Here is a 19006-nt window from a genome sequence, read left to right as displayed (position 1 = left end):
CTTGAAAGTACTATTCATGAATTTTTTTGCTATATGTATTCTATTTGCTAGCAAACTACAGATCGTTGCCTTGAGTCACTTCATTCATCTCATATGCTTTACAATAGTATGATCAAGGTTATGTAAGTAGCATGTCACTACAGAAATTATTTTTTTTATCGTTTACCTACTCGAGGGCGAGTAGGAACTAAGCTTAGGGATGCTGATACGTCTCCAACGTATCTATAATTTCTGATGTTCCATGCTTGTTTTACGACAATACCTACATGTTTTGCTCACACTTTATAATGTTTTTATGCATTTTACGGAACTAACCTATTAACAAGATGCCGAAGTGCCAGTTCCTGTTTTCTGCTGTTTTTGGTTCCAGAAAGGCTGTTCGGGCGATATTCTCGGAATTCGACGAAACAAAGACCCAGTATCTTATTTTTCCCGGAAGACCCCAGAACACCGAAGGAGAGTCGGAGGTGGGCCAGAGGGCCACCACACCATAAGGCGGCGCGGCCCCAGGCCTGGCCGCGCCAGCCTATGGTGAGGGGGCCCCAGGCACCTCCCTGCTCCGCCTCTTCGCCTATAAAAGCCCTTTCGACCTAAAAACGCGATACCGATTGACGAAACTCCAGAAAGACTCCAGGGGCGCCGCCGCCATCGCGAAACTCCAATTCGGGGGACAGAAGTCTCTGTTCCGGCACCCTGCCGGGACGGGGAAGTGCCCCCGGAAGCCATCTCCATCGACGCCACCGCCTCCATCATGCTCCGTGAGTAGTTCCCCCATGGACTACGGGTTCTAGCTGTAGCTAGTTGGTACTCTCTCTCCCATGTACTTCAATACAGTGATCTCATGAGCTTTTACATGATTGAGATCCATCTGATGTAATCGGTGTTGTGTTTGTTGGGATCTGATGGATTGTTACATTATGATTAGTCTATCTATAAAGTTTGTGAAGTTATTGTTGCTGCAATCTTGTTGTGTTTAATGCTTGTCACTAGGGCCCGAGTGGCATGATCTTAGATTTAAGCTCTATACTTATTGCTTAGATTTTATCTACAAGTTTCTTGCACATGTCTATGTCCGGAACCCGAGGCCCCAGAGTGACAGCAACTGGGATAACTGGAGGGGAAGGCTTAGGTATGAGGATCACATGTTTTCACCAAGTGTTAATGCTTTGCTCCGGTGCTCTATTAAAAGGAGTACCTTAATTGCCAGTAGATTCCCTTGAGGCCCGGCTGCCACCGGCTGGTAGGACAAAAGATGTTATGCAAGTTTCTCATTGCGAGCACGTATAATTATATATGGAAAACATGCCTACATGATTAATAATCTTGATGTTCTGTCTTAATGCTATTTCAATCCTATCAATTGCCCAACTGTAATTTGTTCACCCAACACTTGACACTTGTTATTGGAGAGTTACCACTAGTGAAGATAGCCGGGAACCCCGGTCCATCTTTCATCATCATATACTCGTTCTATATGTCATTGGAAGTAGTATCAACTATTTTCTGGTGCCATTGCCTCTGTGTTATCAAGTATCGCCTGCTGTGTTATCATTACTATTGCTCTCATATTACTGCTACTTTCACATCACCCCTGTTACTAGTGCTTTTCCAGGTGCAGCTGAATTGACAACTCAGTTGTTAAGGCTTATAAGTATTCTTTACCTCCCCTTGTGTCGAATCAATAAATTTGGGTTTTACTTCCCTTGAAGACTGTTGCGATCCCCTATACTTGTGGGTTATCACCTAACATGATCAAGATCATCTATTTGTAATGCTACATGTTGCGTTTGTTGGGATCCGATGAATATGGAATACTATGTTATCTTGATTATCAATCTATCATCTATGTGTTGTTTATGATCTTGCATGCTCTCCGTTGCTAGTAGAGGCTCTGGCCAAGTTGATACTTGTAACTCCAAGAGGGAGTATTTATGCTCGATAGTGGGTTCATGCCTCCATTTAATCTAGGACAGTGACAGATAGTTCTAAGGTTGTGGATGTGCTGTTGCTGTAGGATAACGTTGCATAGAAAACAAAAATTTTCCTACCGCGAACATGCAATCCAAGCCAAGATGCAATCTAGAAGAAGGTAGCAACGAGGGGGTATCGAGTCTCACCCTTGAAGAGATTCCAAAGCCTACAAGATGAGGCTCTTGTTGCTGCGGTAGACGTTCACTTGCCGCTTGCAAAAGCGCGTAGAAGATCTTGATCACGATCGGTTCCGGCGCCACGAACGGGCAGCACCTCCGTACTCGGTCACACGTTCGGTTGTTGATGAAGACGACGTCCACCTCCCCGTTCCAGCGGGCAGCGGAAGTAGTAGCTCCTCTTGAATCCGACAGCACGACGGCGTGGTGTCGGTGGCGGTGGAGAACTCCGGCGGAGCTTCGCTAAAGCTACGCGGGAGATATGGAGGAGAGGGGGCGGCTAGGGTTTGGGAGGGGGTGGCCGGCCTCAAGGGGGTGCGGCCAACTTGTGGCTTTGTGGTGGCCGGCCCCCTCCCCTATGCCCCTCATTATATAGGTGGATCCCCAAGTGTTGGTGTCCAAGTCTTCGAATAAGACCCGAACCAAAAACCTTCCATATGAGGGGGAAACCTAGCCAAGCTAGGACTCCCACTAGAGGTGGGAGTTCCACCTCCCATATGGGGGGGTTGGCCGGCCCCCTAAGGGGGAGTCCACTTGGGACTCCTCCCCCACTAGGGTTGGCCGGCCATGGAGGTGGAGTCCCATGTGGACTCCACCTTCCTTGGTGGTTTCTTCCGGACTTTTCTAGAACCTTCTAGAACCTTCCATAGAACCTTCCGCGACATTTTAATTCACATAAAATGACATCCTATATATGAATCTTATTCTCCGGACCATTCCGGAACTCCTCGTGATGTCCGGGATCTCATCCGGGACTTCGAACAAATATTCGAACTCCATTCCATATTCAAGTTTTACCATTTCAACATCCAACTTTAAGTGTGTCACCCTACGGTTCGTGAACTATGCGGACATGGTTGAGTACTCACTCCGACCAATAACCAATAGCGGGATCTGGAGATCCATAATGGCTCCCACATATTCAACGATGACTTTAGTGATCGAATGAACCATTCACATATGATACCAATTCCCTTTGTCTCGCGATATTTTACTTGTCCGAGGTTTGATCTTCGGTATCATCCTATACCTTGTTCAACCTCGTCTCCTGACAAGTACTCTTTACTCGTACCGTGATATGTGGTCTCTTATGAACTTATTCATATGCTTGCAAGACATTAGACGACATTTCACCGAGAGGGCCCAGAGTATATCTATCCGTCATCGGGATGGACAAATCCCACTGTTGATCCATATGCCTCAACTCATACTTTCCGGATACTTAATCCCACCTTTATAACCACCCATTTACGCAGTGGCGTTTGGTGTAATCAAAGTACCTTTCCGGTATAAGTGATTTACATGATCTCATGGTCATAAGGACTAGGTAACTATGTATCGAAAGCTTATAGCAAATAACTTAATGACGAGATCTTATGTTACGCTTAATTGGGTGTGTCCATTACATCATTCATACAATGATATAACCTTGTTATTAATAACATCCAATGTTCATGATTATGAAACTAATCATCCATTAATCAACAAGCTAGTTTAAGAGGCATACTAGGGACTTCTTTGTTGTCTTATATATCACACATGTACTAATGTTTCGGTTAATACAATTATAGCATGATATATAAACATTTATCATAAACATAAAGATATAAATAATAACCAATTTATTATTGCCTCTAGGGCATATCTCCTTCAGTCTCCCACTTGCACTAGAGTCAATAATCTAGTTTACATTTGTAAAGATATAACACCTTGGCCTTATGGTGCTTTATCATGTATTGCTCACGGGAGAGGTTTTTTGTCAACGGATCTGACACGCTCAGAAACGTATGTATTTTGTAATTCATTTGCGTCTCAACGCATCACTCATTTCCAAATGAGTCGGCATTTAAATATGTTTGGTCTTCTGGTGGAACCTTAATTCCGCGGTCTGAAATATGTCACTAATATTGTCACACACAATATAGCTTCAAAGTTCGACTGTCGGAACTACACCAAGTTCTCAAAGAACCTCTTGACTTAACATCCTTTGTCATTGTCAAAACAATGACATACTCTGCCTTCTTTTGTAGAATCCATCACAATATTTAGAACTCTTCTAAATCTAGCATAGACAACTTCTAGCTCATTGTGCTACCTTTTAAACAACACTTAGTCTAATTTGAGATTTGAAATTTTATTTTCATATGTGACAAAATTAGTATCGGTGCAATACCTTACAGCGATTTGTTTTGTCATTTCTCCATATAAAACTATATATATATACTTGGTTCTTCTTAAGTACTCAAGAATATTCTTACTGTTTTTCAGTGATCATCACATGAATCATGCTCATAACACTCTTAGAGCATAGGATATCTGATTGTGTACATATTATTTGTGATCTATAATCACTCATGTGTTCTTACTCATTGAGTGTCAGATACACTCAAGTCTTGTTAAAACTTCACATGACAAAAACATCTTCTTAATATTTCTATATTGAACTATTTCAATATCCATTCTATGTACTTTGACTTAAACTTATTTTGTGTTTCAATCTATCTTCATAGATCTTGACACTAAATTTGTTTCAGTCCATATCTTTTCATTGAAGTTAATTTCTCAATGAAACCTTTTTAATCAAGTATATAATTACATTATTTATAACCAACTATATGTCACCTACATAAAGTATTATAAATATGTCTTAGCGCTCCCACTTAATTTCTTGCAAATGCAAGTCTCTTCATCGTCTCTGATGAAATCAAAAACTCTTTGACTATTTCATCTGGTGAAGATTCAAACTCCGCGATACTCACTTCATCAAATTGAAGTTTGTATATCTATCTAATATTCCACGGACCAGCAAAACTCTTGGTTGTATCTTGTATACACCTTTAATACATACTTCTGATAAGTAATGTATTTTGCCATCCTACTAGAATAATCCATATAGACTATAAGAATTTCTACGGAAGATCTAATCTTATCGTAGTCAATTCTTTGAACTTTGTCGTAAACAATTTTTCGACAAGTCGAGCTTCTTCAAGGATATTTCATCCAAGTCCATTTACTTTCAAAAAGTATTCATCTATTATGGATTTCATGGCGCATGTCCATTTTAACGGAGTCAGGGCCCATCATAACTTCTTTGTTTGTAGTTGGTTTATCATTGTTCAAAATCAATCCTTTGTCCACAAATCATTTATTTGATCACAAAGTAAACCATACCTACAAGGTTCAATATGTACTTCGATCTCTATGGCTAAAACACTTTGTAGTCATGGGAGCCATGATCGTTGTGGCCGCTTCCGAAACCAATTCCGATGCTGCGCTACTCTGATCATTATGCTCAGGTTCATAAACCTTATCAAATTATATTGTCCTCCCACTCAAATACTTCACTAGAAACAATTTCTCGGAAATAAGAAACATTGACAAACACTTTTGTCTTTGTCTCGTGGGAAGAATTCCCAATTAAATCTCTGGGATAACCAACAAAGACATTCATCCGATTTTGGTTGTATACTCTTAGACCAAAATATAAAGAAAGGACTATTAGGGTTTATACCCATGCCATAACTCGTATGGTGTCATTTCAATGGATCATGATGATGCTCTATTCAGTGTAAAAGCGGTAGTCACTAAAGCATAATCCACACAAAAATATAATGGCATCATAATATTTTATCTCATCATTAATCCAACAAGATTTGGATACATCTCTCGGATACTATATCATCATTATGATACTTCAAGAAATGTGAGTTGTAGAACAACTTCATGACTCTCTTTGATGTTCGCTAAAACTCGTAATTCAAATATTTCCACCATGATCCAATCATAGATATTTGACTTTTCTATTACGATGATTTCCACTTCATGCTGAATTTATTTGAATCTATTCAAATGTTTCAAACTTCTTCCTTATCGAATATATCCACATATATATACTCAATTCATTGTTTGAAGTTTTCATGAAGTAGAAGAATCTCCCGCACACAACTATGCCTAGTGAACCACATACATCATCATGTATTTTTCACTAAGTTTGTTGCCCGTTCAACTCTTGGCCTATGAACGGTATTTTAATCATTCTCTTTAGAAAAGATTTGCAAGCGCCAAATGATTCAAAAATCAAATGACTCCAAAAATCCATTTGCATGGAGTTCCTTCATGCGTTCCTTTCAAACATGACCTAAATGGCGGTTCCACAAATAAGTGGAATTCAAATCATTTGCCTTATGGCATTTTAGCGTCAGTGTTATGTATGTGTGTTTCACCATTAAGATTTATAATAACTTATCCATCGTACATGGAGTAATGTCATAATTTGAACAACTCATTGTTTTAAATTGACCAGAGCAAAATAACAATTTATTAAGCTCTTTATTATAAATTCTAAGGGCTAGATAGAATGCCAACGACGAACATAATAACACTTTATTTTTGTTTCTGACGTGCATTCCTATCATATTCCTTGTCAGTCACTTAGGCCATTGTATTCTTGTATTGCGTTGTTTTGTATGACACTTCATACCAACCAATATGGTACTAATACCCAAGAATTTCATTGTGTGACTTAACCAGGAATACAACCATAACATGTATATCATTTATATACACCTGAGCTAGACTTTCTAGTCTTTTCTTTTCTTTTTGCCAAAATATCTTTTGCAGTTTCTCTTTTAGCTTTCCTCATTATTCAGAAAAACACTTCAACATTAATAACTTCTAGGTTTGTTGGTCAAATACCAATAACCTTGAGGTTCTTACTTTGAAGTTGATCATCATATGACAAGTGTTCCAGATTTCACTATTAGTAACTTTGTAATATGATGAACAATTTCACTCATAATTTTATCCATCATATCATGACGACTTTCCGAGACCATGTCTGTACATGCTAGGCTCGTAAAGTTTTAACCTTGGTATTTGCATGTGCAAATCTAGCTTGCACCCGTTGTATGCACTCGTAGAATCTATCACACCCGATCATCACGTGATGCTTCGAAACGACGAGTCTTAGTAACGGTGCATATTAAGGATGGTCATTTCATGGATATGCGAATATTGTTAGTGCCCCAATAGTTGGAGGATTGTGACGCCTTGCGTCTTCAACCTTCGTACATTCCCATAAAACTTATGAGTTTATGTAGTCTCACCAAAATATATTCTATCATCTTGCAATAAGGTCTTAGATATCACATATATCTCATACCTTGATTATTTCTGAAAACTAAATTTTCAGCTCCTTACTTTTCAAACAAATTTGAAATTCAGGTTTGACGGAGACAAGATAACTTTAGGTACTAATTGAAACCTTAGCTCTTTGAATCAACAATGTGAGGTTTACTAAAAGTTTGCAATAGGACTTAATCAATTCTTGATTCTTTAACAATACGGTACGAATCCGTAAAGTTTCTTGTCAGATTTTAACAGTATTTCTATCTCAATAACAAGACTAGCGCATAGTAGTAAACGGATGCCAATACTACAAAATTAATACAAAATACTACTCAGACTATGTTTAGGATAATTAGTTCATGTTTTAATCTAATTACTAATGAACTCCCACTTAATACAACATCCCTCATAGTTGTTAAGTGGTACACGATCCAAATCCACTACACCAAAACCGATCATCACGTGAGATGATGTAGCTTCAATGGTGAACATCAACATGTTGATCATATCATCCATATGACTCGTGTTCAACCTTTCGGTTTCCGTTGTCCCGAGGCCATGTCTGTACATGCTAGGCTCGTCAAGCAAACCCAAGTATTCCGCGTGTGCAACATGGCTTACACCCGTTGTATGTGAATCGTTGAATCTATCACATCCGATCATCACGAGATGCTTCGAAACGACGAACTGTTACAACGGTGTATACGAGGGGAGAACACTTTATTATCTTGATATTAATGTGAGGGATCATCTTATAATGCTACCGTCGCGATCTAAGCAAAATAAGATGCATAAAAGGATTAACATCACATGCAGTTCATATGTGATATGATATGGCCCTTTTGTCTTTGCGCCTTCGATCTTCATCTCTAAAGCACGGACATGATCTCCATCATCAACGGGCATGATCTCCATCATCGTCGGCGTAGCGTCAAGGTTCATGGCGCCGGCTTCATGGTTGTTCACCTCATGTAGCAACTATTACAACTACTTTGAAATACTACTCAACATGAAAATTAAAGACAACCATAAGGCTCCTGCCGGTTGCCACAATACAATAATGATCATCTCATACATATTCATCATCACATTATGGCCATATCACATCACCAAACCCTGCAAAAACAAGTTAGACGTCTCTAATTTGGTTTGCATATTTTACGTGGTTTAGGGTTTTCGAGAGAGATCTAATCTACCTACGAACATGAATCACAATGTTGATACTAATGTTTTCAATAGAAGAGTAAATTGAATCTTCACTATAGTAGGAGAGACAGACACCCGCAAAGCCTCTTATGCAATACAAGTTGCATGTCGAACGAGGAACAAGTCTCATGAACGCGGTCATGTAAAGTTAGTCCGGGCCGCTTCATCCCACTATGCCACAAAGATGCAAAGTACTCAAACTAAAGATAACAAGAGCATCAACGCCCACAAAACCATTGTGTTCTACTCGTGCAACCATCTATGCATAGACATGGCTCTGATACCACTGTAGGATAACGTTGCATAGAAAACAAAAATTTTCCTACCGCGAACACGCAATCCAAGCCAAGATGCAATCTAGAAGACGGTAGCAACGAGGGGGTATCGAGTCTCACCCTTGAAGAGATTCCAAAGCCTACAAGATGAGGCTCTTGTTGCTGCGGTAGACGTTCACTTGCCGCTTGCAAAAGCGCGTAGAAGATCTTGATCACGATCGGTTCCGGCGCCACGAACGGGCAGCACCTCCGTACTCGGTCACACGTTCGGTTGTTTATGAAGACGACGTCCACCTCCCCGTTCCAGCGGGCAGCGGAAGTAGTAGCTCCTCTTGAATCCGACAGCACGACGGCGTGGTGTCGGTGGCGGTGGAGAACTCCGGCGGAGCTTCGCTAAAGCTACGCGGGAGATATGGAGGAGAGGGGGGCGGCTAGGGTTTGGGAGGGGGTGGCCGGCCTCAAGGGGGTGCGGCCAACTTGTGGCTTTGTGGTGGCCGGCCCCCTCCCCTATGCCCCTCATTATATAGGTGGATCCCCAAGTGTTGGTGTCCAAGTCTTCGAATAAGACCCGAACCAAAAACCTTCCATATGAGGGGGAAACCTAGCCAAGCTAGGACTCCCACTAGAGGTGGGAGTTCCACCTCCCATATGGGGTTGGCCGCCCCCAAGGGGGAGTCCACTTGGGACTCCTCCCCACTAGGGTTGGCCGGCCATGGAGGTGGAGTCCCATGTGGACTCCACCTTCCTTGGTGGTTTCTTCCGGACTTTTCTAGAACCTTCTAGAACCTTCCATAGAACCTTCCGCGACATTTTAATTCACATAAAATGACATCCTATATATGAATCTTATTCTCCGGACCATTCCGGAACTCCTCGTGATGTCCGGGATCTCATCCGGGACTTCGAACAAATATTCGAACTCCATTCCATATTCAAGTTTTACCATTTCAACATCCAACTTTAAGTGTGTCACCCTACGGTTCGTGAACTATGCGGACATGGTTGAGTACTCACTCCGACCAATAACCAATAGCGGGATCTGGAGATCCATAATGGCTCCCACATATTCAACGATGACTTTAGTGATCGAATGAACCATTCACATATGATACCAATTCCCTTTGTCTCGCGATATTTTACTTGTCCGAGGTTTGATCTTCGGTATCATCCTATACCTTGTTCAACCTCGTCTCCTGACAAGTACTCTTTACTCGTACCGTGATATGTGGTCTCTTATGAACTTATTCATATGCTTGCAAGACATTAGACGACATTTCACCGAGAGGGCCCAGAGTATATCTATCCGTCATCGGGATGGACAAATCCCACTGTTGATCCATATGCCTCAACTCATACTTTCCGGATACTTAATCCCACCTTTATAACCACCCATTTACGCAGTGGCGTTTGGTGTAATCAAAGTACCTTTCCGGTATAAGTGATTTACATGATCTCATGGTCATAAGGACTAGGTAACTATGTATCAAAAGCTTATAGCAAATAACTTAATGACGAGATCTTATGCTACGCTTAATTGGGTGTGTCCATTACATCATTCATACAATGATATAACCTTGTTATTAATAACATCCAATGTTCATGATTATGAAACTAATCATCCATTAATCAACAAGCTAGTTTAAGAGGCATACTAGGGACTTCTTTGTTGTCTTATATATCACACATGTACTAATGTTTCGGTTAATACAATTATAGCATGATATATAAACATTTATCATAAACATAAAGATATAAATAATAACCAATTTATTATTGCCTCTAGGGCATATCTCCTTCAGTTGCCACTAGGGATAAAACATCAATGCTTTGTCTAAGGATATTTGTGTTGATTACATTACGCACCATACTTAATGCAATTGTTTGTTGTTTGCAACTTAATACTGGAAGGGGTGCGGATGCTAACCCGAAGGTGGACTTTTTAGGCATAGATGCATGTTGGATAGCGGTCTATGTACTTTGTCGTAATGCCCAATTGAATTTCACTTTACTCATCATGATATGTATGTGCATTGTCATGCCCTCTTTATTTGTCAATTGCCCAACTGTAATTTGTTCACCCAACATGCTATTTCTTATTGGAGAGACACCACTAGTGAACTGTGGACCCCGGTCCATTCTTTTACATCGAATACAATCTACTGCAATACTTGTTCTTACTGTTCTTTGCAAACATCATCTTCCACACTATACATCTAATCCTTTGTTACAGCAAGCCGGTGAGATTGACAACCTCGCTGTTAAGTTGGGGCAAAGTACTTTGATTGTGTTGTGTAGGTTCCACGTTGGCACCGGAATCCCTGGTGTTGCGCCGCACTACACTCTGCCACCAACAACCTTCAACGTGCTTCTTGACTCCTACTGGTTCCATAACCTTGGTTTCTTACTGAGGGAAAAACTTGCCGCTGCACGCATCATACCTTCCTCTTGGGGTTCCCAACGGCCGTGTGTTGTACCGTCACAAGCAGTCGCCCCGTTGGAGATGCCCTAATCAAGAAGTTTGAAAGTTGATAGATTACAAAACGAGCAAAAACCTCATGATACAAAAGCCTATTGTCATGCCACCATGGCACCTCAACTGCTTTGCACCCATTGGCGGAGCCAAGACAATAACCTTTTGTACCCATTGGCGGGGATTTCGGCCCTTCGGCTCCTCCATGGGGCCATAGGGAGGGAGGTCGCCGAATGGAGCTTACCAGTGCTGATGTCGCCGCTCTGCGGCTTCTCCCTGGCCTAGCGTGTCTCCCTAGGCCGGTGGCTCCTCAGGATCTAGTGAGGCTAGGGCGGTTGTCGATGCGGGAGTTGCGGCTGGTGGAGGCCTTGGTGGGGGCTCTTGGGCGCTGGAGAGGTAGCTCCAGGTGGTGGTCTTCGGTGCTGTATCTCTGAGAGGAGGCCCATGTGTGGCTCGCGTCTCCGGCCATGAGGGTGGCGGGAAGGCTTGGCCTTGGATGTCGGGTGGTGTCCCTGGGCAATCTGGTGGTCTCTGCTCCAGGGGTGGGCTTTAGTGGTGTCGCTGTTCCAGTGGTGGATAGCGGTGTCTGGTGCTCGATTGTTGCCAGTCGTGATCGCGCAGGCGACGCGGTTGTGGTGGTGTGTAGAGCCCGTCTCTCATCGTCGCCTCGTCGTGCTCTTGACGAGGTGGTGTGCCATGCTGCGACATGGACATGCTTTGCGCGATCTTAGAGCTCTCGCTTGCTTGATTGGTGCGATTTGTGTCGGTGATGAGCTCGACGTAGGTGATTCTTGGTCTTAGGTCATCTCTTCTCCTTCGGTCGGAAACACGTGAGGAGGTTTTTTGGGCAGTGTCTCGTTATGTTTCCTCTCTATGATCTCATGGCAGTGGCCATCTACTGGTACGGGACGGGACTCCGGCGAAAGTCGTGCAAGGCCATGACCGGTGCGGGGGACGATGATGTCTTCGACGCCATTTAACTTCTTGGAGGCGCCACCAAATTGTCCCTCCTTTCGCGTAGTTGGATCACACATCCTTGCAAAACTTGTGTGCTTCTTCGGTCGGGGCAAAGTCTTTCTTCACCGACTCTAGGCTCACCCTCTCACCCTTGTCGCCACCATTGTCACCATGGATGCACATACACGGTGGGTATGCCGGTTCGATCGGCAACCTAAGACCCAGGGGTGGTTGTCTAGCTATGCGTCTTGCCATGGGTGACGTCGATGGTATCTTCTTCAAATCGTGGGCTCAGTGCGTCGTTGGACAACGCCAAGGTTGCGTATTTGGGGTGGTGGTTGGACTAGGGTGAAAGCTCGACAAGGCCTTGGCCAGTGCATAACGCAACGACGTCCTTGGGCCCCTCCTTTGAGGCATCACGTTCAAGCCCTCCTCCTTCAGAATCTTGAATCATGAAGTCAAACAAGCTCCTTCGGTCATGGCTGCGCTCTGTTTATTCTTGGAAGGTCTGTTGGTTTGGTCAGTTTCAACGCCGCGCCCTCTCAGCAAAATTCTTCGTCTTCATCGTTCGGTCCAAGCTTTCTTCCTAGTGTTTTCAAGTTAGTGTAGCTTGCAACCCTTTTTTTTATCTATCCTTGTACTCATTTGCTGTAATAATAAGCTTGTAACCCCAGCAGGTCATTTAAGCGTCGATGTACCAGTGTCCGTCCTGGATTTTATTAATTTAAAACTGGGCACTTCGAGTCTTATGTTTAAAACTTGTGTAGTAAAATATATGTCTTTATATAAATTATTCATAGTTTTATGCATAATTTTTGCATTTGTACCTAAGAAACTATGTAGTCAGTTGAGCACACAGGTGATACAAGACTCCGCTACTGTTTGCACCGGCTCCACAACACCCGATCTATTTTCATCTTTGTGCACACTACGGCCGGCATGGATGAGGTGTTGCGAAAAACCCTCGCGTCCCTTCTGCTCCAAATTTCCCAAGTGGTAAGGGATACCAACGATTTACACATTGTTTCCTGAATGTCGACGAAGGACTCGATGAATCTTTCACTGGGTCAAAAAAATGGTCAAAGTGTCATGTCAATCAAGGAAAGCCCAATCCGATGGATGATGATCATGTTGCAAATCCGGAACGAATAGCGGCATTTGAACATAAGATATTCCACGGCCTCTGGTTATGTTTTGCATAATTAACACGGACGGCAATTTGTGCAACCTCATGGCTTGTTTGATTCGCAGGATTCTTATAACATGGAAATAGGAAACAACATGATCAGAATGTTTTGTACAGTTGAATCCTACAAGATTTGGAACCCAAAAGAATTTTGTTCAAGTAGCGTTTGACTCACGAGAAAAGCAAAGGAATTATAACATGAGGTTTGAGTGATGAAAATTCTCCGTTAAAACATAGTGCAATGCAATCCTAAAGGAAAAAATTCCTATACATTCGTAAGGATTTCAATCCTACGAATCCAATGGTATACATAGAAAAAAATTACTAAGGATTAAAATCTTATAAAAATTAAGGTATTCTTTTGAATCAAACAAGCCCTCAATGTTAAGGGTGATTGACAATGAAAATCTATCCATAATTCGAGTGAGGTTCTAAAAAATTAGTTTAAATTTTCAATTAAAGACATTTGCACACACAACATGTCATCTGTATGGTTCCAAACGAGAAATTCTCATCAAAAGTGTCCTTTATGAGAGTTTGAATATGGCCGGCGGAAGCGGCCGACCTGGTCGGCACGGACCAGGCGACCTACATCCCCCAGGCGGGTGCTTTCGCCGGCCCACCGTTTCCCTCTCACTTGTATTTTTTTATTTTTTTTCATTTTTCCTTTCCTTCTCCATTTTTTTGTTTTTGAACAGCTGAAATATTTTTCAATCGAATCTTTTAAAATATGGAAGTTTTTAATTTTGATAATTTTATTTTTTCAAAAAATCTGTTTTTTAATCTAAGTATTTTCAGAATTTAAACATTTTTCAAACTTGATCATTTTCAAGTTCTGAATTTTGGTTTTTTCACAATTTAAACATTTTTCAAATTTGAACATTTTTGAATACAAAATTTCTAATTCAATTTTTTTCAAAATTTTTTTTTCGAATTTAAACAGATTAGAAAAGTAAACAAAAAAGAAAAGAAAAATGAAAACCAAACAAAAAGAAAGAAAAAGCAGAAACGGAAACAAAAAAATTTTAAAACGTGCAAGGCCACTAACCAGGGGTGTGCGGTGCTAGTAGGTACCGACCTGATCGGTGTATAGGAGCCACCCGCGGAAGCTGCTACGTGTGAGAGACATTAAGCAAAATCTCTCTAAGAAATAGGCCATGCCGCTGTAACTCCGCTCTAGGCCCGTGTGGAAACAACAAACATGGGTCTTGTTTTGTGGGCAAATGACGGACCACTAAAAGGAAAATGCTTGCACCCGGCCGACCGATCTGGAGCAAAAGATCGGTCGCGCTCGCATGGCGCCGTCACGTGCAGGCTTTGACCCACGATGCACTCATCTAACTTTTTTTTATTCCCGCATGTTGCATGTACGTGCTCCACTGCTGGCTGAGTTTTCGCGTACACGTATTTCCGTGCGTAGTCACAACATGCGAAGCTTCTTGCTAATACTAGCTGGCTTGCTCTTTTTTTTTTTTCTAGCACTAGCTGGCTTGCTCCTAGCTAGCTGAATGCATTAGCGCTTCTTGCAAGCACTAGTTGGCTTGCCGTTAGCTAGCTAAATGCATCCTATGGCCGCATGCAATGGCTAGGAGTTGTAGCTCCCTCAACTCGGCAGCTCGCCACGACCTTGATTGGTTCATCATACCGATGTATGGAATTATTATTGTAATAATTTGTGACTTTTGTAAAAATAGATGATAATTTTTATTGTAATTCAATTTGTAGCAAATTAATTGTTGCTTTGACCATTTTTCAATTGTTTGCTAACAAATGGTTTTTTTATTGTAATCGCTTGTGACTTTTGTAAAAAAAGTTAGTTATTTTTATTGTAATTGAATTCAATTTGTAGCGAATTAATTGTTGCTTTGACCATTTTTCAATTGTTTGCTAACAAATGGTTTTTTATTGTAATCGCTTGTGACTTTTGTAAAAAAAGTTAGTTATTTTTATTGTAATTGAATTCAATTTGTAGCTAATTAAATATTGCTTACCACTTTTGCATTGTTTGCGAACATACGGATTTTTTTTGTTGTAATTGTTTGTGACTTTTATAAATATAGTTTGTTATTTCTATTGTAAATCAGTATGAAGAAAATTAATTGTTGCTTGACCACTTTGCATTGTTTGCAAATATATGAATTTATTTTTGTAATAGGCTCCAGTTTTTGTTGTAATCCATTCCAATATTTGTTAAGATTTCTGGCAATTTTTGTTGTAAATTAAATTGCATTAAAAAATGTTGCTTAACCACTTTTTTGTAGCATTGCTTTTTTAAAAAAATTCTTTGATGATTTGTTGTAATTGTATATTTTTTTTGTACACACAGCAACGGATTTTGTTGCAATTCTCATTTTGTCACATATCTACCCCTTACGGTGGCATTGCTGCTGTAAATATCAGGAAGATATTGCCCAAAGAGATGTACCTTTTCAGTTAACTCAAGAGGTATAGGATCGCGGGTTGAGTTTGCAAAAAATAGAGGACTAAAATGAAAAATTTCCGTTGTGGCTGTTTTCGGGCGTCGGATGTTAATCTAACGGCGCGGAATGCAACCGATTTTGGGCCACAAAATCGGCCGGCCGACGCTCAGCGTGGCCCCCACTAAAATGGCCGACTCATGTATAGGCCGGCCTTGTCACCCATTAGCGTGCGTTACTTTCTCTCTCAAAAAAAACAAATCAGCGTGCGTTACCATGCTTTGCCTCCGTGCACGTGCATTCTAGGCTGACCCATTACACGTTCCTTCGTCTTTTCTAGTTTTCACGGTTTTTCAGGTTTCAGAAACTTTCTAAAAGTTTTCGGTCGGATTTTTTGGGATTTTCAAGTTCTCCGGTTTGGTTAGTTTTCTTTGGTTCTTCGTTTCTGCTTTTTCTTTGTCTGTTTATTTTTATTCTTTGAATATTTTTTTTCTGTTTTTTTTCTTTTTCTAATTGATTTTTTTAACATTTTTTAAAATTCTGAACAAAAAAATTGAACAAAATTCTTTTTAAACCTTTTTTGAACAAGGTTTTTTGAGCTCAAACTTTTCAGAGCAAAAAAATTTTGAGCAAAAAAATTCTTGAACAAAAAATATTGAGAAATTTTTAACATTTTTCAAATCTGGACATTTTTTTGCTAAAAATCAAAAGTTGTTCAAATTTGATTTTTTCCAAATAAAATAGAAAAAAAGGAAACCTGGAGAAGAGGCTTGACCTGGGCCGGCCCATCAGGGATTCAGGGGAGCGGACACGGAGCTCTGCGTGTCGTGCAGCGATGTATAGGTGCACCCCTTGCGCTGCGGGTTTCCAAAGTTCGATTCCCCATTTCCCAAATGGATGGACGGAGCCCGACGATGGCCTCCCGTCGCGTCGAGGAGGATGACGACACGGCCGCCTCCGCATTTTCTCTTCCTCGGCCGTCCCGTAGCGGAGGGCGCCCGTTTCCCCCATCCACCTTGAAGACGACACGTCTCCCTCGACGAAGTAGCACTCCTCCGTAGCCCCGTGTTCCGTGGTGTCCGAGAGTACCCAATCCCCATTGGTACGTCCCTTGCTCGTTCGGCGGCCCCCGATCACCGGCAGCTACTCCTGGTAGGCCCGATTGCGTTCTCCAGGCTTCATTTCGCTTCGAGTTCAATTCTGTCGATCTGGATATCCCTAGGTCAGCTGTCCTGGCGAGTAAATTGTTCGGTGAAGTTTTCTTTACTTTTCGGCGTGTAAAGTGTTTTCTGTTTTAGTTTCCAGAATTGAAAATTGGTCATTGCGGGTGTTGCTCCATGACAAGATGGGATGATTTGGTTCTAATCTTCTATTGGTTGCAACTTGCAAGTCATTTAGCTCTTTGCTTAGGTTTGTGTCTTAGATTTGTCTCTACTCTCTGGAGTAAATATTTGTTGTTATATCGTTGAAATTGTCATTACTAGTGATTTTGTGAGAGTTCCCAAACAAGAATGGCAAGATACGCGTTATTCGCTGCATCGTGCAATTTTAGATGATTTGTTCGTTCATGTTTCCTTTAGCATCTCTTGTATGCATGCCAACTAGGTGCAAATTCGGGATAACTTAACCAATTCAAATTGATAAGCATGGAGTACATTCTGTTCGCAGGTAATACCCCCACTCAAAAACCAAGAATTTTAGATACTGCCTTTAGAGGGGTTTAGCTTTGGTGTGGGAGATGTCATATGCTATGTTTTAACTGTATCCATGAGTTCTACAGTAGTAACTAACTGTAGACAAGACCTTCTTCTTCGTTATCTCTAGACAGTGATTACGAGCTCGATGACTTTGGATACAAGGAGAAATTGGACAAGTTGATTTTACCCTGTGAAAATTCTACTTTGTAGCAACAAGCCGACAAGGAAACATCATAGTTTTGCTACGAAGAACAGGGAAAAGAATAAAACTGATATCTCAGAACTGAATAGAGCAGAGCAGCCTACTGACCCACGTGTAGGGCTCCACATTTCTTGCATTCTTTAGCAAAGGATAAAACTAATAAAGGAAGGGAAATAAAAAATAATTTAATAAATGAAATGACAGAGAGGGGTATGGCTCATAACCGAATGTTTTCTGTGGTGCATGATAAAGAATATATCACATAAGAGGGTGTTGTTTGCTTTGAAGAAAAATAAGCTCTTGAAAGAAGCTAGTAAAACTCAAAAGGAAGAGCATAAGAAGTATGCCAAAGAAAAGGATAACTGTGAATCAGGAAAGCATGCTTTAAAATCTTTTGTCGCTGACATTGATTCAACAATCATTCAAAGCGTCTCAATTGGGGTTATTTTAAACCCTGACCAATTAAGTTAGTTGCGTCAAACTATCAAATTGGTCACAATTATTGTGAGTTTGTCTTCATCTTTCTCTATGGCTGAGACCTTGTACTCTTGTGACAAGGTTTCCAGAGAAGAGGGCCTTAAGCATCGAGTCCAGTTTATTACAATCAGGGGATCAATTTTGTGAAGGATGGAGGCTCCTCAAATTGGCGTCGGTCACAACTATAGTTGTGATATAGTGAAGCATGCCATTAGAAATGTTTGTCCTTCTACCACTCCAATTTTCTATGATTAGTTTCGCCTTGACGATCTCAATTTAAACTTAGATCATGCTAAAGTTACATGCCTCTCTATGTAGGTAAAACTTATTGCCTCGCTAGTGCACTTCATAGATTTATTTCTTCACAATCTGTAACTGATAAGACACCAGCCAAAAATAAATAGAACCTGGAATAAGAACGAAAAGCGTGATTCTAGCATGACATAAGCCCAATGCCCGGGCTTTTTTAGATTGTTCATCTCAGGACAAGTCACAGAAGAGGTAAGGCTAGCCATACTCGGAAGTAACACTTCAATTGACATTTGATTAGGTGATTACATGTATCACTAAGGTCTTTTTTTTTTGCCGGGATGTATCACTAAGGTCTTAACAGACCTATGCAAATATACATGATTATGTTCTTATAGTACTTGTCCGGTAGTTCAGCAGTTAATTCTACTCCCAACATACATCAAGATTTTTGGTGGCAAGGTAATAAATTGATATTCGTATGAGTGTTTTCCAAATATTTGGCTTGCCACACTTTGCTAGTCCTATGTTCACATGTCATGGACACAACTTTCTGCCACAATATGCCACAACCATGCTAATTCTTCTCATGTGTG

Source organism: Lolium perenne, chromosome 2 (genome assembly GCF_019359855.2).
Source record: "Lolium perenne isolate Kyuss_39 chromosome 2, Kyuss_2.0, whole genome shotgun sequence".
Classification (NCBI taxonomy): Eukaryota; Viridiplantae; Streptophyta; class Magnoliopsida; order Poales; family Poaceae; genus Lolium; species Lolium perenne.
Note: the sequence above shows the minus strand (reverse complement) of the source record.